Here is a 22,976-nt window from a genome sequence, read left to right as displayed (position 1 = left end):
TTCAGCAATTTCGTTCTTCCAGATTATTTTCCCAAACAAGTAGCCTCCAGCTGTGGCAGAATAGCCTCAAGGCAGAACACACATCTTAAACAATGTTTCTGCCAAACCAAACTCCTTGTTTGTTTGTTTGTTTGAGTGAGTGAGTGATTGCATTTGGAACAGCAGACATGGGTAGATAGATGAGCATTGCTTTCTAGAGATTTGTGGGAAGCCTATTCTCTATACTCAGTTTTGTTGACCTATGATCTACATCTACAACTACCTCCATGAGCATATAGCTGCATTCTGTTGTACCGACCTTGTTTGTGTGGCTTGGAGTGTGAAGCCAATGCAGGAAAAGGATTCATATATACTTGGGTGGAGGTGTTTTACATCAAATCTTGATCAATGGGAGTATGTTCTCCTTGTGCCTGTTTGTTTGTTTGTTTGTTTGTGTGTGTGTGTGTGTTTTTGGTGTGTGTAACGAAATTATTTCTATTAGTCATTCCCACATTTCAGAATAAGAATAGCTGTATAAAACAGAAGCAGGGGATGGAGTTAAGACTAGACACAGATGTTTAGCAATGCATTAGGACAAGGTTAGATTACAACTTACCCTAGCCTGACCCCTGAGCAGAGAAATTCCTGCTTTCATTTTATAGGTCATGTGTTAAACTTAATACGCTCTGGCTCACTCAGTGTAGTGTAAGGATATCTGGGGAACACAGGGAGAGAAATAGAGAGTGGGACATTTGCAGAAACGGAATGAAATGTGTGGGATGCAGTCCCAGGCTTCTACAGCAGTGAACATCAATCACACCTTCCAAGAACAGGGTGGACCTGGTTCTCACTGAGGTGGCAAAGTTATGTTTGGGCTCTGCCACGTCAAGACTGTCCCGTGCTATGAAATGGCCACCCACTGAAAAAGAAAAAGGTGTGTACATATAGATATCTGGCATGCCAGAAAGAAGCCTTGGCTAGAATCTTCTTCCCTGAATCCTTGTGCTTGCATCTTGCTTGTGAGAACAGAATGCTGGACTAGATGGGCCATTAGCCTGATTCAGCAGGGCTGCTCTTATGTTCTTGCGTTAGCTTTCACATAAAGCCTGGAGTGAAACAGCAGAAACATCTGTACTAGGCCACAGACTTTCCCACCATGTCTCAAGTTTCTCCCACCTCCATTCCAACCTTCCTCCCAGAACAATTGTAATTTGACTGGAAAAAGCAAATGGGCCTCTTTTATGACAAACACACACCCTGCTACTTTTGCTACACATGGACTTGTTGATATGTGCTTTTCATCCTTCTCTACAATTTATTTAAGATTTTTAGCATTGTTAGGGAAGCAATCCAGGTAGAACTTGAGTTCTGTATTTATTGAGAATGGTTTATGCAGGCTCTCTGCCCCACCTTACTTTATAGATTGGCAGACAATAGTAGATGACCCAGTGTACAAGGCACTATGTTCCATGCTTACAGAAGGTAATTTCTTCTTTGTGGTTTTCTATGGTGCATCAAAGACAGGTTATGTGCCTGTACAGAACAGCATTTGGAATCTTCCAGAGCTAAGCTACTGAAACATTTATGTAGGCTACAAATGACTAACACAGGTAGGTATAACTAGAAAAGCGAGTTTTTAAAGAAATGTTAGCTGGGCTAGTAATTTTTGTGGATTTCTGTGTGTGTGTGTGTTTGTGTGACTCTGGCTTTGCTCATTATCAGAACATCCTGAGAATGATCAAAACAAAATAAAAAAATTCCTTCCAGTAGCACCTTAAAGACCAACTGAGTTAGTTCTAGGTATGAGCTTTCGTGTGCATGCACACTTCTTCAGATACACATCCTGAGAATGCTTATTGATTGACTCATTTCTTTAATGCCACTGAAGAACAGAAGCTCAATGTATAGCTTTTAATTCATTATGAGATTATAAAATTTTGTAGGGGAAAGGGGATGCTTGTGCCAATGCACACCTGTTTTCTGAAATGTGTCCTGATGTTTTGTTATGTTTAGGTTGCCACCAGAGAAGCTGAGCTGCCAGAAGCTTGCCCTGTGAATCTTCAGGCGTTCTTATCTTAATGGATTGCTGTAACCTACTAATCTCTCCATTTGTCCACTTCCCTGTTTCGTGAGAATATTAGCCAGCACAGATCCTGGGAAAGTTACATGTAAGTCCTGCTTTTGATTCCTATTTCATCAAAAACAAAACAAAACAAAAACTATGCAAAGAAGTGGGGGGGGGGGGTTTCCAACTGGTAAGTGCCATATAGCACTTGTTAAATCATCCTAAAAGCTGTAATTCATCAGATAACATTAGACTGTGAATAAATTGATCTTGAAGTACTTATTGTCTCTTTAAAAACTAAATGGAGAATGTAATTTTGTCAATTTGTGGGCTTCCTAAGTATGCTTTCTGCCACAGCTGAACTTGTCACAAAGTACTTTATAAATAGCTTAGGCTTTTTTAGCTTAGGCTTTTTTCTCAAAAGTAGGCTAAGTTGATGTGGTGTGTTTTGTGCATATATATGCGCAAAACAGGGTAATATTTCAGTTGAGGTGTGGAGAGGTTGTACTGATAAATCACTTCTCAGAATCAGCCTACAGATTCAGCCAGACATCTCTCTCCCCCCCACCAATAAAAAATACAGTGTGGCAACTCCTGCATTTCAGTACCCAAGTATTGGCATTTTGGGGAAATCAGGGTTTTCGAAGCTTCCAAAATATACAGAGCTAGCTACATGGCAGATTCCCAGTTACTTATTTCTGTGCAAGTAGCTAGTGTGTGTTAACAGAAGAAACTAGTTGCTTGAATCTATCGCTAATGAAACAGTTGCATATAAAATGTGTACCACGCAAACACACTAGATGGATGCCTTTGGTAGCACACTTCAAATGGTGCTTAGGTTATTATTCCGAAGCAAAATCAAAGTAGGAATTTAGGAACTCACATACTCTGGTGACTTCCAATGTGTCTTTCTTGCTGCATAAATACAGAGTGCGCCCCAGGATTTTCTGGCACATCTCAGAGAGTTCTGAAGGTAACTGTTGATTCACATGAGATTGCTCTTACTGTGACTGCTCTAGGGTATCAAGAAACTTCCGGCTAGCCTTGAGCTGGGCTAGAGGATGAACGCTTCCCAACATCATGCCTAGTGATGCCTACTCAGAAACATCATGCCTCTAAATACCAATTGCTAGGGAAGAACAGCAGAAGAATACTATTGCCCACATGCCCTGCTTTGTGGGCTTTCTGTAGCTGTCTGGTTAGCCACTGAGAGAACAGAATGCTGTGCTGGATAAGCCTGTGGTCTGATTTCCTCAGGATTCTTGTCCTCTTTCTGTTTTCTGCTTTTCTTTTTGCTTTCTTGGTGACAAGGGCTGTATTTAATTAGATGCCGGGGCTGAATTTGATGCAGCGACTGTTGCTCCACGTGCTTTTCAACACAGAACTGCCCCAGTCAGGGCAAATGGAGGACATGGGCGGGTATAGAACCTCCCTTCATTTCTGCCTTTGTACCTTGCAACTTTTCAAGTGCTTTTCTTATTTTCTCTTCGAGCTGTTGACAACTCATCTGATGGGCTTTCGAGAGCAGAATAATATGAGGGTGTGTGTTTTAAAATTAGTGCTGTTTGTTATGCAGGAGGAGCAGTACTAAGATAACATGCCTCTGCGCATCTGAGAATCATATGGCCCTGCGTATTTTACCAGTATCAGCCTGGAGTTCTCCCACTGTTTCCAACCAGTGAATACATGTCTTATACAGTGGACGCTCGAGTTGCGAACGTGATCTGCGTGGGAGGCACATTCGCAACCCGCAGCATTCTCAACCCTCAGCGCCGCGTCTGCGCACGTGTGGGTTGTGATTCAGCGCTTCTGCGCATGCGCAAAGCTCAATTTAGTGTTTCTGTGCATGCACGAACGCTGAAACCCGGAAGTAACCCATTCCGGTACTTCTGGGTTCTGCGCGGTTCGCAACCCGAAAACACACAACCTGAAGCATCTGTAACCCAAGGTATGACTGTACTGGGTTATGCCATCTGTCTATGCATCCCAGCATTGTCTACTCTGATTGGCAGTAGTATTCCAGTCAGCCTTAGATTCACCTCAGCTGGTACCTGACCCTTTTAGCTAAAGATGTTCGGGATTCAACTTAGGCCCTTCCACATGGAAAGCACATGAGATATGACCCCTCTACTGCTTAATTTCCAGAGCTGACTTGAATTTTGGGGTGCTGTTTTGAAATTGCTTACGTCTGCCTGCTTTCCCACATTCCTGTACGAGCCATACAACCTGTAATAATAATAATAATAATAATAATAATAATAATAATAATAACAACAACAACAACAACAACAACAACAACAACAACAACAACAATAATAATAATAATTTTTTTTATTTATATCCCGCCCTCCCCAGCCAAAGCCAGGCTCAGGGCGGCTAACAACACTAAAGTAGTGCAACATTATAAAAACATTATAATCCATTTGTAACGTACGTAATCCACTTCAAATGGACTGTTACAAGGACAAAATAACCCTCTGGCCCTCTCTTCTCCAAATGGATCTTGAGAGCAAAGGGCTTCCCCATAAAGCCAGTGAAAAGCATTATGTTCCATTCATACAATCCAAAACTTTGAAAATCAAAATAGTTGGCAAGGAACATCAACGCTGTTGGTATTCACACCCCACATTCTTTCGCCTGCTCATAATTTCTAGAAAGTGCTCTCGCACTGAACTGTCAGACAACAGGCAACAGCGTTGATCACACACCACTTTATGTATGTCCTACATGTGGATGAATGGTAGGACACAAACCAATGGCTTCAAGTTACAAGAAAAGAGATTCTGATTAAACATCGGGAAGAACTTTGACCGTAAGAACTGTTCAACAGTGAAACAGACTCCCTTTATGCTGCACCCTTAATTTGGTACTTTTATACTCCACTCTTTCTCATAAAGCAGGGTACCTGCCTCTACTACCACCCATTTTGTCCTCATAACAACCATATTATGGTTAAAGGAAGCACTTCTGTTGTGCAGTGGGTCAGTGCGTCCGCCTGTGAACCATTGCAGGGTGCTGAATTTGATGACCCTTGGGGTCCCTTCCAACTCTACAATTCTGTGAATGATGTTGTTAAATAAAATGATAGTGTACCATTGGACAATTAGCTCCCTGCTTCAAAGGTTTTGCTTAGGAGCATGTGTCAAAAGAGGGAGAAGGGGAACAAGAAAGGTCAAGCTATCCACGAGAGAAAATTTGAAACTTTTTTTGTGTGTGTTAGTGTCCCTGCCTCCAGACAGCTCATCATTTCATTCCTGTTTCCTGTCTTCCACATGGACAAAAAGCCTAAATGGATGGAGCATGACTTAACATTGCCCATCCTATTCTTCCCAACCCTGCTTTGCCTGTATGACCTATGTGTCCCAGTGTAGTCACTGTTTATTGTATTTGCTTTAGTTCTACTGTGGCTCTTATATTTGTCAAGGTTTGTGAACCTCAGATCTTATGGCCAAATGTGGCCCTCTAGGCTTTCCTATCTGGCTCTTAAAACACACCTTACTGACCCTTCTTTGTATCCCGAGTGCTTTGCTTGGCTGGAATGTGCCTTAAACTCCCACAAGAGATTTCTGACAGTGTTGGTGATTGTGTTGTTTTTGAAGGAAGGAGTGAAAGTGAACTAGAGTCAAGGAGAGAGACAACAGTGTTAGTAGCAGCTTGCAAGCATGGGAATGAAGACAGCTTAAATCCACAATGTGAAAATATTGGAGCACAATTCAAGGCAACTGTAGAAAGCTTTGAAACACAAAGTTTAGGTTGGCAAAATCCCATGTGCATTGGTGCAGTTTGCTGATAAGCTCACAAAAATATGGACTTATATTTCCCAGATTTGGGTCTTTTAGTTGAAGCTTCCCAGTTCCGTTATAAATGTAAATGACCTCAGAACTGTCAGGTTTTTGTAAACGGGAAAGTGCCACCAGAACCACTTGTAATACTTGGGATCTTTTTTTGTCTTTGGGTATGCTGCTACTTTAGACGAGGCTGGGTACTGTGGTGCCCACTATTCATAGTCTTGGGAGTCATGTGATTATTTGCAGCTGCTCAGATAATTCTACCAGGATAACCCAGAAAGAATCTGTAGAATGAAAACTGCACTGGATCAATGCTCAGGAACGTGAAATATTCTGTATAAGGACATCTGTCATTCACACTCCTGGTGTCCCTAGCACAAGTTTAAACTACCCCTTTCTTGAAAACGGCTTCACACATTGCACTTTTCATTCAGATGTGCAAGTGAACCACTTTTATGTGTACCCAGGAACATTCATGTGTGTGTGTGTGTGTTCTCTTTGTGCATTGTACAGCTCCAGGCTCCCTCTTGCATGTGCATGCTGTGGCATGTGTCCACCATGTAACATTTGAAGGGGCCCAGCGTCTCTAAGCCTATTCTGTACTTGGAAAGTATCAAGTACACTATTCAAGGATAACCATCTTTGGATTCAGACTTGGTGAAGGATTTATAGCCTGATTCAAGAACATGCCACAGCGGCAAATGGAATATTTAGAGGAAAGCAGGCTGTATACACGCCAGTACAAGGTTGAAAATCAGTACATAATGCTGGCACAGCCACCACTGTACTTCAGATTGCAGGCAGTACTTCAGAGGAGAGTAATGTCCTTAAATCTTTGTGCTGACGGAACAAAGAAGCTGATTAAAGGTGTACGGCAAGCATGAATCATACATAGTGGTGCCTAACGGAATAGAGTGAGTGAGTGTGTGTGTGTGTGTGTGTGTGTGTGTGTGTGTGTGTTAAATGAGTGGGTTTTGAGCCAGCAAATGCTGTCATTATGGCTACTTTTAGCAAGTGCTGCATTCTTGCTTCAGAGCAGTCCATTTCACATAGCGTTACAAGATTATTGCCTTCTGAGCTGTAGCTTGAAGCATTTTGGTTGCTTTTGCATTTGAACAACACTTAACTTTTAATGTTGAAATTCGTTTTTGAAAAAAATGCTAAGGTCATCATATAACATTAAAAGTATAGTGTTGGTTTTTATATAGTGCCAGTAACATTGAGAGCTGCCAACAAAGGTCCGTATAGTTAAAGCCATGGTTTTCCCAGTAGTGATGTATGGAAGTGAGAGCTGGACCATCAAGAAGGCTGATCGCCGAAGAATTGATGCTTTTGAATTATGGTGCTGGAGGAGACTCTTGAGAGTCCCATGGACTGCAAGAAGATCAAACGTATCCATTCTTAAGGAAATCAGCCCTGAGTGCTCACTGGAAGGACAGATCGTGAAGCTGAGGCTCCAATACTTTGGCCACCTCATGAGAAGAGAAGACTCATTGGAAAAGACCCTGATGTTGGGAAAGATCAAGGAGAAGGGGACGACAGAGGACGAGATGGTTGGACAGTGTTCTCGAAGCTACCAGCATGAGTTTGACCAAACTGCGGGAGGCAGTGGAAGACAGGAGTGCCTGGCGTGCTCTGGTCCATGGGGTCACGAAGAGTCGGACACGACTAAACGACTAAACAACAACAACAACAACATTGAGAGCACCATGAGGCTTCTAAAGGTTTAACTATCCATCATTCTTGAAGAACATAGGAAGCTGCCTTATACAAGGAAGCAAGTGCCTTATAGCTCAGTATTGTCTCCACTAAATGGGCAATGGTTCTTGATGGTTTCAGGCAGAGAACCTTCCCAGCTGTACCTGAAAATGTCATGGATTTAACCTGGGACCTTCTGCATGCAAAGCAGATGCTCTTCCACTGAGCTATGACCCTTTGCAGTTTCGGTTCCGCAGCTTTCAGAAAATTGCAACATGTTCACAAATCCATTAAATTCATGGTTTTACTTAAAACTATCTTTTGATGGTCTATTAGCATCTGTGTGCAATTTTGAAAGTGCAATGTATTTTCCTTCATCTACGTAGCCCTCACTTCCCAAAGAAAATACTAGTATCTATGCATACTAGCATGCATAGATCTCAACCTCCTGGTTGTAACACTGCCCCCAAGGATTATTGCTGAATCCGCAGTATGAACTACCCATGTTCTAGCTGATGACTGCACACATATGTATATTCTCACATCACATTTCACTCGTGTGTCTCCCCCACCCCACCCACCTTTTTTTTTTTTTTTTTTTTTTTTTTTTACACCACAGTGTGGGAATTGGCATTGTTTCGAAGTGGTTGGAGTTGTACAAACTGAAGCTTAATCCAGACGAGAACAATGCACTATTGATTCAGGTTTCTTGTGATCTAGGAATGGGTGTCCAATCTGTATTGTACAGGTAGTGCTCCTCTTTCTTAAGTTCTCAGCTTAGTGGTGATCCTGAATGGCCAACAGCAGCGGCCAGGGACGCCTTTTATCAGTATGTGAATTGCATCCTTTCCTTGAGAAGTCAGACCTTGCCAGCGTCATTCCCACTGTAGTCACCCTGTATGCTGTGATGTTGGGACTGCCTTTAAAAACAGATAGGAAGCTTCATCTGGGGCAGAATGTGGCTGCCAGGATATTACTAGAACTGGCAGATTGTACACATAATTCCAAAATTATGCCATCTACATTGGTTTCCGCTTTGTTTCCAGGCTCAATTCAAAGTGCTAGCTCCCTAAATTTTTCATCAAAGATCAAAACCAGCACTTTGAAGTAGTTTCTGAAACGACTGCAGCCATACTATATATTAATCATCCCCACTCACATGAAACTTGCCTGACTCATAAGATCCTCTTCTGTGGCCAGCTGAGTTCCATCTGCCCCTGCCATGAGAAGTGTGGTGGTGGGCACAAGGGACAAGTCCTTTTTTTATTTTTATTATTTTGCAGCGCCAGAAAAACATTTGTTACAACCACCGTCGCTTTACCGGTGTGCCACCTTTTCCCTGATAAACAGCACCCAGAGTGGCTTGCAGTAGCCTTTGAACCAAGTGCAATTGACAAGAATATGCATAATAAAATGTATCACCGCAGCATTCCAAGACAATCAGTTAACAATTCAGTTTAGAGCATATGGGAATAGTATAAATTGGGGTTGTGCATTCCAGCCAGGCAAAAACACTCAAGGTGTGAAGTAGGACCCCTGAGGGGTGTGGCCTGGGGAGAGTCCCAAGGGCCAGATGGAGAGGCTGGGGGGGCCACATTTGGCCCCTGGGCATGAGCTTCTCCATCCCTGAGTTAATGTTTCAGTCGGCTCTCCAAAACCCCTGAGGTTAATAAATGCAATATTAAACTAAGACTGGACAATCCACTAAAAATAAGAAATTAAGCTACAGTAATAAAAATCCTGAAACAGGATTCAAATTAACCACAATATAATTTACCAACCCACATTACAGAACAGGATAACAATGTAAAGCAAAATATTTATCACAATCCGTTTCAAAACAAATGAGCAGAACGTTAAGTCCACAATCGGCGTATCATGAACCCGACAAAAAGCATATCATATTGATACATTCAAAATTATACTTATATTAAACAGTCCTTTTAAACTCATGCTTAATAATAATAATAAAACACCAGATTTAGCAGCAGAAAATTAGAACTTTAGGAATTGGGTGCTTTAACCAGAGGCAGGAGCAGTTGGTATGGTTTAGCCTGGTTTGTATGAGAGCTGCTGCTGGAGTCTTTAATCTGCAGCAGCAACAGCAGCCCTCATAGAGATTAGGCCAAACTATGCAAATTGCCTCTCTTCTTATCCGTTTCTCAAAACTCTCCCAATGCTTTGCCCTCTTCCCAGCTCTACTATACACCCTCCATCAGTGCTTTTGCCCGGTGAGAATACGTATGTCCTTAAACTGTGATAAGCCTCTGACTTCTGTGTAGCTAGACTGTAGCCTGTTGGACAAAAAGTAAACATGACATCTGTTGCTCTGCCCACTTTTGCTTCTGGTTCAACTCACTTTTGCATGTTGCCCCTGGAAAGTTGCCCGCGAGGAAATGCAAGCCTTGGACTGAAGAAGTTTTAACCCCCACTCCCCCAGTCTGTGCTTTGTTGCCCTTTTTTGACGTGCATTTGAAAGCAGGCTCCTATCCCGTTCTTGCACAGGTCTTGCATGAATCTTTCTTGATGCATATACTCAAGCAGAGCTGGATCAGAGCAGCATGGTTGCAGATGTGTGCTGGAAATTGTTCTGCAAGGGGAAGACATGGGCTCAATAACTCTTCATATATAATGTTATCGGAAGGTGTTGAACGGTCAGCCATCTGTCACTGTCATATAGGATAATAAAGCTAATGGAACTGCTGACACTTGAAATAGGACAGCATCATAGTGAGAAACTGCTATTTCCCTTTTTTATGCCTTTGCTGGAAACTGCACTATGCAGACACTAAATTAAGATAAATGCCATTTGTAACCCCACTGAACATAAAATTAAAGCTTGGAAGCCATTTCACTGTGCATATTGGATGCTTTTAAATATTCTAGCTTTTGTTCCCTGCTTCCAATCGTTTTCTCCATGTCCTAACACTAATGTGAAATGCCCCTTAAGTTACTGTAATGCTAAATTATTTCTCCCCCGCCCCCCCAGCTGACTACCAGACGCTGCTTGTAGCTTTTTCAGGTTGCAACCTGTGTATACTTCTTCACATCCCAGATTGGTAGCCCCCCCCCCCATGTTGGAGGTAACTAGAAAGGATGCAGTTTCATACGTTGGCATTGGGCAAAGAGAGCTCCGTGGGGAAAGAGCCAAAAATTGCAAGCTTCAGATACTTGCTTCGAGACTGTAGCAACAACAACAAAAGAGTATATTTTAAAATGGTTTGTGGTGGTAGTTTCTTTTGTACCTAATAATAGCCAGGGTTATATAGAGGCACTGGGAAAATAATCACAGCTGGCCCTCCATAAATCTTGCCCCAGTGATGAACATTTCCCTGTAGGTCAGTCGCTGTCTTTTATGGACCATAAAGTTTCCCATAGAATCCTTCACATGCCAAGCACTAGTCATTTATTTCAAGACAATTTCAATGAAAGATTACTTAAAAAGACGATACTAGTGAAATCCACTTTCCCTAACCTTAGCCAGTGAAACTCAAATTCTTCTCACCACATAAGTTTTAATTTTACTGCAGTTTCAATACTTCCTTCTGTGCTCGTCCCATACTGTACAGTCATTTGGTGTCTGATCTGAGGGCATTGTGGTTGCAGCTTGAGTAAGATGTGACCCATTTTTCATAACACTTCTAAATGCTACAAATACCAGACGTATTTGGAACTTCTACAACATGAAATAATCTTCAGAAAGCACGTTGCTGCTGCTGTTAATTTATTATATAGCACTTCTAGTTTTAAGTGCTTTTACAGTAATCGTTTGTTAATCCCCTCATTCATCCTGGCATTGCGCTCTGTGGGAAGGGTCAGTTTTAGTCCTGTTTTGTCCCTAAGGGGGACAAAACATTTAAATCTGGGCAAGTGAGTGAAGGCCCAAAACGGTTCGCAATCCCTGCACACAGCCATCTCTTCTCAGTAGGTGAAGTGAGGCAGCCACATCAGACAGCTGATTTTCAGTGCTATGAAAGAGCAGCAAATGGTTAGTTATTTTATTAATGTCATTTTTGCTGCTAGGGGAGAGAAACTTGTGGGGTTTTTTTTACCTCAGGTGCCAAAATAGCTTAATTTGCAGGGTGGGAGGCATTCGCTACTCTACCTCAGGCAACAAAATGCCTTGGGCTGGCCCTGATTAATCATTAGCTTATTTACAGTGACTAGAGGAGAGTTCACATTAAGCCATGTCATAATGGAAGGTCAATGGACATAACAATGTGCAATTTCAGAAAGGGGGTTAATGGGGGGGGAGGAAGCTGGCTTTCTGAACTGTCTTCATCCAACTGTGTCTGCTCTCAAGGTAGGTTTCTGCTAAATAGGCAGAAGATGTAAGCGAAGTTAGTCATGTGCGTGTTAAAAGAGAATTGCTTCTGAAATGCATGTATTTCACGGGAAGAAAAAAAAATTAGGTATGCATGAGACCCATAATGGGGGGAAAGGCGCACGGTGTTGTGTGTCATATGTATTAAAAATTAGTCTAATTTGCAAAGCAAGTTCTGAAGTACAGTATTTAGTCCCAGCATCATGCTTGACTGTACAATGTTTCTGTGTCTTCAGGTACGATTATGACTGCTGGGGTTTTTTCTTCTCACTGTAATTATTTTCTGGGAGGGGCCATAGCTCAGGGGCTCACGGCACCAGATCTGCATGCAGAAGGTCCCAGGTTTAATCCTTATCATCACTGGGGGGAAATATTGTGTAGAGGGTGATGCGAAAGACATTGAAAGCTTCTGCCAGCCAGAATGAATCATACTGGACTACATAGACAGATACTCTCTAACCAGCCATAAGGCAAGTTTGTACATCGTTTATGGGTGGACCATTCATAAAACTCCCCAGCAATAAGTTGCTCGGCAGCTTCTTTGTTAACAATGTACATAATCCAGACAAAGCCATTTCTGACCCTTGGGGAGGAGAGGGGGTTGTGGTCTAACCCCTCCCCCAAGCGCGGGGGCTGGCCTTTGGCCCCCGCGAGAACTGGGGGAATCCCTGGGCGTGCTTACTACCCTGTCCGCCAATCGGCGGGCTGGGGGGGGGGTGGTCTAGCATACTTAAGGCCAGGCACGCCCAGGGGCTGCCCTCTTACTCCAGGCCAGCTGAGAAGTTTTCCCATCCCACCCACCCTTAGGTGCAGGTAGTCATAGGTAGATATGACCTTGCTATGGACTTCGGTTGGTCGCCGCAAGGGGCCTGGTAGGAATTTTTCCAAGTTGGCGAACTTACGGCCTTTTGGTTTTTTCGCCTACCTCGTAGCAAACGTCACAACTTTCCTCAGTATTGGCGGTTAGGCATTGGCTGGGGTTCAATTGTTATGCAAATAGATGGGGGGAAGGAACGCCATCACCTTCCCCCAAGAAAAGGGTAGTCCGGTAGAGGACTCCGGGGGGCGTTGTCTTGTCCGAAACCTTGGAAGGTAAGGGCCTCCGGCACGCCCCCTAGCGGTGACACCCGTGGGATCCTAGTTGGCGTACTTCAACAGGACCCCCACGGTTTGTGTTAACCCTTCCCGGTCACCATGCCGGGTAGTGGATAGGAGCCAATGCCTAAGGCCAATACCTTCAATTCTCTAATCAATAAAGTTGTGGCCTTTTCATGCCCATTAAGCTTAAACAACGTGTCCTGTGTCTTTATTTCATATGGGGGAGGGGTATTGACACGCAAAGTTAAGCACTTGGACAACTAATTGCCGTAATTTCAGTGGAAGAGTTAAGAGCCTTCTTCAATAGCTGCCGCTGAAATAAGGGGTATTTAAAAGGGCTTGAAAGTGACTGCATACTATGTGGTGTTTCCACATAACCTCAGCCTTTTCCATTTGAAATACAATGCTACCTGTCCTTACGACGGGGCTTTATGTTTTACTGACTGTCCGTGTATGTTTATTTGTTCATCTCCATTTATGAATCACTTCCTATGAAACATCTCAAAGCAATCATTTAAAATGTTACCATTCAAAACATATGAAAAACAAGTTTGTATACGAGAACCATTTAAAATCCAATACAGATACTGACTAGCATGTTCCTCAGTGCTCTGATTAACAGTAGTGATCATATAGGTATATAGCAGGGAATCATGTATAGTTTGGGATTCCCCCCTCCCTCAGAGCAAACATTAACATATCACCTCATCGTCTTGACATGTTTTCTGCAGCTTTTGCCGATTATTGCTTTGGCATCTGCATGTATCAATTTACAGCAGAGATTTCCATAATGGAGCCAATCCTAGACGACCTCCAGCCTGCATGAAACCCTTACCTCATGTCCTCAAGGGCGACCTAGATTCATGCGGGCAGAGAACTGCTCCAGTAAAGTAGAAAGAGAGTGAGATAGGAGATCCAATTATAAGGAGCAAAAGTGGTGTTCAGGTGAGGAATGCAGAACCCAGACCGATTCCCTTTTAGCGCTGGAGTCTCTAGTTGTGGGGAAATAACCTGTTGGAAGAGTCAAGCAATGAGAAAGAGGATATTCTGTCCGCATCCCGTCCCCTTTTGGTTCATAAACCGGACCTATCTACATACATTTGCTTCCTGCTTCCTAGGTGATTTCAGCAAGTCTGATGGTGACACAGGGATCTGTCACCATCATATCTAGTTCAAACCCAAGCTCTATACATTTCCGCCCCCTATATCTGTTCATCAAGAAGCAACTATGTTTTTGGGTGGTGAGGGCAGATGGAGAGGAAGAGACTTGTTCTGGTTTGGTTTTAAGTGAGCCATCAGTCTGGGTTTCCCCCCCACTCTTTGTCTTTGTTGCATTTTTGTACTTGCCTTGTAGGTGTTGGAAGTGTGGGCGGACAAGAAAAATTAGTGGTTTTAATAAGACTTTCCATCTATTGCCCTTTTGTGTACAACTGAAAATAAAGACTCATATAATCTGGAGTCGTAGACCAAACATAGTCAGTCTGTTAAATGCTCACAGTTGGCTGGCTTGCAGTCCTGCCTCTGTCTGTCTGGTAAGATCTATATTTTGTATTTGGCAGCTAACTCAGTTGAATTGAAAGAGGGTTTTCAGGTTAAAATAGCAGTTGTTCTGTATGAGATAAAGTATTTGAACTTGCTTACTCAAAAAAAAATAATAATAATGGGAAAATAGTGTAGATGTGTAAAATAATTTTCAAAGGTTTGGCGTAAGGGGCTACGAAGCCTTGTATTCTTGGTTAAAATTTATCACCCAAAGTGCAATTGTGCATTTAACATGGATCTGGATGCAAAACCTACATTTCTGGACAAAGCCAAGATCCATCAAGCATTGGCACCAGATGGTTGTTGTAGGCAGGGCATGAAAGTGACCGGTATCACCTGTTGTTTCTTTGCCAGCATCTGGTAGTCAGGGATATTCTGCACAGTACATTCTGTACATCGAGGTTCTGTTTACAGGTCTATAGACCTAGGCTTGAATCCACTTGTGTCCTTCCATTCATGGAAGGACCTTTGGTCCAGCAGATGCCTCAACTGATGGTAGAGAAGACCCAGCCTTTGCCCATTTCCCTGTCCTCTTTGCATCTTCTTGCACCTTCTGAAAATCTCTTGTTTGAAGGATCATACAAGATAGCATGGAAGGTGATGCACAGGAGAAGGGGAAATCATCTCCCCACCTCTTCCATTAGAAGAGGCTAATGCTCTTTGGTAGAGCAAAGGCTCTTTGGTAGACAGAAGGACATAACTGGATACAAACCCTAATCTCTAAATCTATGGTGGCCATGTTAATTGACAGTGGTTTGTTTGCTTCTCATTACTGTTGTTTGTTTGTTTGTAGAATTTATATCCTGCCCTTCATCACAGGCAACCTTTCAATGGGTCATTTATTAATGAAACGAACACATACAAGAAAAACAATCAAGAAAACAATTAAAACTACGTAAACAACCTAAACACTCACATTCAATGTGCTCCTTGAGCAAAAGACATTTGAAGGCATTTGTCTTAGCTGGTTAATTTGTTTGTTTGGACTTTTGGCGATTACAGATCTGAGAAGTTGAATATGATCACTTGCAGGGTTTCTGTTTGTTGTGTTTTAACTTTTTGTGTAATTGGGATTTGAATTGTATCCCTTTAATATTGTATGTCTCCTGAAGACATTGCTGTATCAGGAGATGAACAATCTGAATGATTATTATAAGATAAAAATCAAGCAAGTGGCTTGATATATCGATCCTCATCGCCACCCAAAAGATAAAGGAAAAGGAAGGGTGATTTTAGCTATGGGACAGGTGGCACTTGCAAGGCTTTAGTTCTGGTACAGAATGTCCTAAATAGCTCGGAACCCAATTACCTGAGAAAACACCTTCTCATCTGTAAACCAGCCTTTATGTTAAGATCAGCCAGGGAAGCTGTCCGGACAGTGTCACTTATTCCTCATGTTTGATTATCAGTGATGCAATGGAACGCTTTCTTGGTTGTGGCAGCTCAGCTTTGGAACTCCCACACTTTCTGAGATATGCCTGGCACCTACATGGTTTCATTCACCCAAGCTTGGGGTGCAGTGCAATTATCTGACTGGATGTTTCTATAGTTCTTGTAATTTATCTGCCTTGTTTTGTGCTGTTGTATGCTGATTTTAAGTTGCTGGTTTTAATGTACCATATTTTTTTGCTGTATAAGACGCACTTTTCCCCTCCTAAAAAGTAAGGGGAAATGGGGATATGGAGCGAATGCAGACGGGAGTCTCTGCTCAGCGCTCCCTTTAAAGAGCTGTGTGGAGTGTGTGTGCAGCTCTTGGGGGCTTTTCCCCGAGGAGGGAGAAGGGCTGCCCTTCTACCTTCTCGGGGGAAAGCCCCCAAGAGCTGCACACACACTCCGCTCACTCTTTAAAGGGAGCACGGCTCTTGCGCAGCCTCTCCCGGGCAGGGGGTGAAGGCTCCCCTTGCCCGGATGAGGGTGCACGCCACTAAGCCAGAAGCCAGGACAGCCAGTATGTCTTACTGTTACTCACTCTGGAATGGTCATTTGCAATGAAGAGTGAGATATAACTTTTTCAAAGAAAAAAAATGTTTTAAATAAATCAAAAAGCATTTGGAGGGGGAGTTCCTGTAGAAATAGCCAACTGCATATTGAGTTTACCCCTCTCCTCTGTAATGGGCAAGACACTGATAAATATATATGAGCTTCCAATGTATAGTACTACTTTAGCTGTAGTTTGGTTGCAATCATATGAAAAGCATGGTTGTATGAGTAGGCCAAACTACACACAAAAAACAGGTCTGTGAAAGGATCTCATGACATTTCTATTTTTCTTTGAACAAATAATGGAGTCCTTTGGTTTTGAGTGGAACTGTGATGCTAAGGAGGGTTTTAAAATATCCTCCTCGCCATGCCATTTCACAAATCTAAATCCTTCTCAGTTGTTCTTTCACCCTGGAGGGGGAACATACAGTTATCTCTTGAAGTTTAGACCTTAGGATATCTTTATGTTTGTTTTTGGAGAGCAGCAGAAGTCTATTTTAAACAGTTGGCTAATAAAATTTCTATGCATGAGTGACTGTTTTGCGATTATAACCTTTCCAAATTGAACAGTCACCTATAAAATGAGTAATATTGGAAATGCTTAAATTTAACTTCTAGCACTGTGCCACAGAATTCATTTGAAATTACTGTGTGCCTAGTCAGACACGTCTCTGAAAGGGGTTGAGTTGGTCTTGGCCGTACACAGACTTCTATCAGTCTATTCCTCTCCCCCGCCCCCGCCCCCGCCCCCAATTCTGGAGACAAGGCAGGTGGTTCAGGAACATCCAGCTCAAATGAACTTACTATTGTATTGTGTCAGGTGTTGCTTTTTACATAACCAGAGAGGAAGAGTAGAGATGACAGCACCTGTGAGCCTATGACTCTTTCACTTATTGATTATACCCAACTAAATTCTACTCAGAATAGACCCACTGAAATAAATAAACATAAGTTATTTAAGTGTGTTGATTTCAACTGTCTACCTGTGTGGGTAACATTGCATATCACCCTGATTGTTTAAAATACTTATACCCTGCTTTTCTGCTTTGTATCAAGGCAGTATACAGCAAAAGGGTGTATATCTGTCTAGGACCTATACAAACCCCTAAATTTACAAAAGAAGCAGCAAAGATCATATTCCACCAGCAATCTGCTTCCCACATCAGTATGCAGAAGAACTACAGAGGTTTGTAGATGTTTCTCATTCACAGTGGATGACCTAATCTCCGCATAATGCTTGATGGCGGTAGCTCAGTCCAGCCAGTGTCACTTTAGTTGAATAATATACAGCATTTAGCAGTGCCACACTATAATAATGTATTTTGCCTGTGTATCTCTGCTCTCTGGCCACAGTCTAAGGATGCTTGCTTGAGGAATGCTGTGTAGCACTTACAGCTAATGGCAGAATCTTGTGCGTAATTGGAATTCTCAAATAAGGAGTGCGGAATATAAATGCAACAAGGGCATTTCAACAGAGCTCTGTAATTGGGGATGAATGGAGTAAATTTGTACACATGTGCTGCGAAAGGGCACAGTGGAAGGTGAAACTGCACACTCTGCAGTGAATGAGGGATGAAAGCCAATGTATCAGTGTCATGGCATGACAGTGTAGAGTATAAATGATATTGTCACTGAGTACTGCAGCAGGTATCGAGGGAATTCCACTCCAGTGAATTACATTACTTAGGCAGACCTGAAGGCATTGTGTCTGAATGAGTGGAGGGGAAAAGAGAGGTTGTCAGCATAAAGCAGAAGACGTTACAGTACAACATGCTGCAGGGTTTGGAAATTGGTGCATTTCTGAAGTTTACCATGTTAAAGCGTTTCAGGGCCCTCTGCGTTTAATTTTTTGCAAGTTTGTGTGTGTCAGAATACATTCTTATTCTCTCTGCTGCTGTTACTTGAATTAAAGGACCTATTTTGCAGAGGATATGGGCAGTAAGCCAGGGTTGTAGCCCAGTCAAACATATTGCAACAAAAGCATATACACCAAAATGATTAGGAATGTGGGGTCTGTCACAGACAAAAAAAGGATCCTGGAATTGCCTCCCCCTTTTACTCTTTTCTGTGCAATTCAACATCTCTTTTAACAACCGATAGAAAAAAGAATCCCCCAGGACTATTAGAAACAACACCCCCCCCAAGCTTCAAATTGATATATAAGACTTAAGATTTATATACAGTTTAAGCTGCACTATGACCAAAGTGTTGCATTTTTGTTCCTTTTTTAAAAGATGCAAAAGCAGCAGAGGACTAATATTTTCCCACAGAATGCTTTTCCATAGAATATGTGTCTTAAGAAAACTTGTAGAGCATTTTTTTTTAATGCAGAGCTTAATGTATAACCATAATCCCACCTATGACTCTTCCCAGAAAAGAAAGAAAACATCAGTCACCCATGTACTATGTTTCTGTTGGATGTTTTGGACCATGACAAACCCACATGTCCAGGAAATTATCCCTATGAAAGATCATTATTTACATACGACCTAATGAAGTTCAAACTGCAACCCTATGTGCAATATCCTACACTGTCCCCCAATGCTTAGGAGCATAATTTTGAGATGCTGTGATACTTGTGGTGTAGATTGAATTCATTTGTTTTGGGGGGCGTGTCCAACAAAGGTACATGATTAAACATTCTGAGCATAAACTGTGATGCCTACTGTGTCTCATTGTTTTAATGATCTTGTTCACTTGCTCACCCCTTAGGATCAGATACAAGGAGAGTAACATAAGCCATTGTAGCATTAAGTCACATTTTGAGAGATCTAGTCAGTCATCCACTATCCTATTCCTAGTTCAACAGTAATTGCCAACCACCGTACTTTCCGAAAAGTTAGAAATCTACCTCTGCGAAAGCTGAGATACTGGATGCACTGTAAATCATGCAACTTTGGTAAACATATGTGAAAGTAAGAAAATGAGTGGATGGGTGCTTGGCTGGAATTGTCCAAATACATTACATATATGTGGTCATGGTTGTATCGAGACCTTTGCCAGGTTGGTAGTGTGATGTTTCCTGTCTTTTGGGAGAAGCATTTCAGAGGACAGTGGCAGAGTGTGTGCGTGATGCTTTGTGTGCAGTTCTTCAGTCTTCAATCTGTTCTATTAGTAGGGACTTTTTTCCAAGAATTGCATCTTGTAAATAGTATAGTTTTATTTTATAAGCTTACAAATATATATCAGCATTGTTACAGTGCTTCCTTAGCATTCAGAGCACTTCCAGTGTATTATCATATTAATTCTTTTTAAAGCCCTGTAATGTAGGCCAGTATTATTTATTATCCTCATATTGCAGATTTGGAGAATACTGAGAGAATACTGTTTTGCTTTAAGCTGTCTCTTGAGTTCATGGCAAAGACAAAATCTGAACCAGGTTCACAACTCAGCTTCCCTCAGCCACTGCAGTACACTACCTCTCTAACATAGCATTCCAAGGGATCACAAGGAAATCCTCAGAGTGGTATGTATGTGAACACCAGAGTGGTTTTTATTTTGTGATCACAGAGTCATAGCAGTCTCCTTAACAACATACACATTCACAGGATCCAGCAGGTGAATGTGTGCGTCTTTAGGGAGGTATTCGCCGTAGCACTGACTAAGGGAATTGTTCTGTCTAGCAAGCTGATATGCTTGCCCTGGCAGAGCAATTGCCCTAGTATGACGTCAGATTCCTCCCTAAAAATCCACACTCCTTAAAGACCCTCCCTCTCCTCCCCATTCATGCTGTTCTGGGGGTTCTCCTGATCCAATTTCAGGGGGTGCGTAGGGGGAGAGGGGAAGTCCTGTTGCAGAAACACTTACACAGGGCTTCCACTGTTGGGACTTATCTGTTGAATTTTACCCTTAATTTTGGAAATTCACAAGGTGCATTTCCCAGCATTAAAGAGAATGTAGAAAACTCATGTAAAGAACTGTGCACATAGCAGAGCTCTGCAGAGCTTTGTGTGGTCCCTCTCATGGTTGAAATGGGATGCTGTGGCTGTGTGCTTTCAGATGCAAATTATGATCAGCTCCTTCATCCACAATAGCTTAAGTATGCTGTGTATTTCTGTTTTTCCATGGTTTCTTCTGGAAACTCTAGCAAGATTTTGCTCAAGTCGTAAAGGTTGCTCTAATGATCGCAACAAAGGAAGTAGGCATTGCTATGGCAGGAGGAAGATTAGGGGCAGGATGAATGCTTTAGGAAGGGCAGAAGAACAAGTTTTGCAGATACATGTTAGAGGAATGTTATTTTTCTTAAGAAACAAGTAAGTTGGATCTGTTTTATGTGTGTAATCTCTCATTATTTTGTTTTCTTCTCCCTTTCTTGAAAACCTTCATTTAAACCTGCTGAATCAGATTATGCCACTTTGAGCCTTTTCGGTTTACTGCATTCTCTAAGACTGCGTTCAGCATAATCTTTTGACTCATAGCGGTTCTTAATTTAGCCCACCCTGGACAAGGGATTTAGTGATGTATGCGCAGTAATATTAGTAAAAGTCATCCAACAATTTTATTTATTGTTGGATTTGCACCCTACTTTTCCTCGAAATACCTTAAGGGTGACATACATGGTTGTCCTTTCCATTTTATTCTCACAGCAACTCTGTGAGGTAGGTCAGGTTAGGTTGAGGTGGACTTGTAGCAGTACTGTGTGCAGCCTTGAATACAGGCACCCTTCTCACCAATAACAGGACACACTAGCTAATTCCAGCCCCCCCAGCCCCCCCCCCCCCCGTGGTAGAGCCTGGCCCTGCCACCATGGAACAAAGCTGAAGTTTTGCCTTAGAAAGGGATGCTGTGTTGCACCTAAAAGTGAAATACTTAGAACTTAACTTTTATTATATGTGCCAAGTTTTTAAAGAATTCACCTATATAAACACACACACACACACACACACACACACACACACACACACACACACTTTCCTATAGGCTTGGATTTCCTTATCAAAGGCTAAATTCAGTAACATTAGTGCTGCTTTAATACATATCATTATAGTGTCATTTAATATGTCAAAGGCTGTAAATAATAAACTAACATAGTGTTATTAAACTGCCAACTGAAAGTGTAAAACTTTCCATTTTTATTGAAGTTCCCCAAACTGCACTTAAAAAAAAAAGCACTTTTGTTCCCACTCTGTAAGAGGAATAATGGAAAATAACACTATGCCCCAACAGCAGCACTGTTCATACAAAGATATGTTCTGAACAATGAAGTTATTTGTTCATATGTGACATATGCACAGAGGAATTTGAATTATGAGAGATTTTGTGAAACAGAATAGAGTACACACCACTGGCATTGTGTGAAGTTCCCTGCTACTGAATTTCTGTCTTGAGAAGAGTCGCTTTATTCTTCCTTCAAAAATCCATTAGTGTAAACTGCTCCTACTAAAGCACTTGTCATTGCACTATTATCATAATTTCATACCCCAAGAGAATCTGTTTGTCAGGTGAAGTGCAATTGCACATGTATTTAATTGTGGTTCATAGCAGCCTCCACTCTCCCTAAAATCTGAAAAATTGCAGCATTTTCCCAGTTTACCTGTCTGTTGATACAGCATCTATATTGTCCATATGTATTTTCTTTTCTGTAGTCTAAGCCAAATTCTTTTGAAGGTATTTTGTGAGAGGCTTCATCTTCTGTCCCATCCCATCCTTCTCCCCCCACACCATAACAACCTCAGAAAGTAAAAGCAGAGTCGAGAACTCTTTTGAATGAGATATTGCCGTTTGATTGGAATGCTGGTATTTAATCTTTTTAGCTTGATGTCACCACCACTAAAGAACCCTTTCCAGGACATGGCATTTGTCAGAAACAGCATTCCAAGAGCCATGCTAAATAAACACAGCCTTCTTGAAAAGTTCAAGTGGGCAATCAGTAGGGAAAGTGGTTTCTTCTCCAGTTTGTTTGCAATGTGTTTATGATTTCAAGGAAACCTCTCAGTAACAGGAAACTACTATGGCAGGCAGTTGGTGAGCCAGCTACTTTGATTTTACCTCATTAATTAAGGCTCAACATGCCTGCAATGAGGAACTGTCACTCTTGTTTCTGCCATACAGGACATCATCAGATCAACTAGGAAGGGAAAGCAGGGAGTACTAATTCTTGCAAGTCCTTTTCTAGATAAGCAATGCAATTCAACTCCTTCAGGGGGCAATCTCCTAAAAACAGCTCAACAACCTTGGCGGATGCCCTAAGAAAAGCTCAACAATGCCCATGTCCACCATGCTTTTTAACATCTATGTTAAAACCACTGGGTGAGGTCATCCAGGGATGGAGTGAGTGAGCAGGGTTTGGATTGCGGTGTCATTGGTATGCTGACGACATCAAGCTCTCTTTCAGTTTTAAATCTGATCCAGGCAGTGTGCTGGAGCTACTTAGCTAATGTCCAGGTTGTCACCGGGATTGTCAGATGAGCGTGTGAAACTCATGCCTGCCTTTTCTAACATTCGCCATCATGTACGCTCATTTGATCATCCCACTGTTTCTGGCTCCTTCTTCCTTACTTGC

General features: G+C 42.1%; 1 protein-coding gene across 6 annotated transcripts in view; it reads left to right on the top strand.

Moving 5' to 3' along the window:
• Positions 1 to 22,976, top strand: part of BACH2 (BTB domain and CNC homolog 2) — a 266,596-nt gene that overhangs the window by 180,898 nt on the left and 62,722 nt on the right. For 5 of the 6 annotated variants that reach the window (XM_081856998.1, XM_081857000.1, XM_081856997.1 and 2 more), the window contains one exon: positions 1,993 to 2,147. The gene's annotated coding sequence lies outside the window, so the exon portion shown is untranslated. The remainder of the gene's footprint in view (positions 1 to 1,992; positions 2,148 to 22,976) is intronic. The other variant, XM_081857002.1, reaches the window with a different exon arrangement.

Source organism: Podarcis erhardii, assembly GCF_964252035.2.
Source record: "Podarcis erhardii genome assembly, chromosome: 3".
Lineage (NCBI taxonomy): Eukaryota > Metazoa > Chordata > Lepidosauria > Squamata > Lacertidae > Podarcis > Podarcis erhardii.
This window is presented reverse-complemented; position numbering and strand designations above follow the sequence as displayed.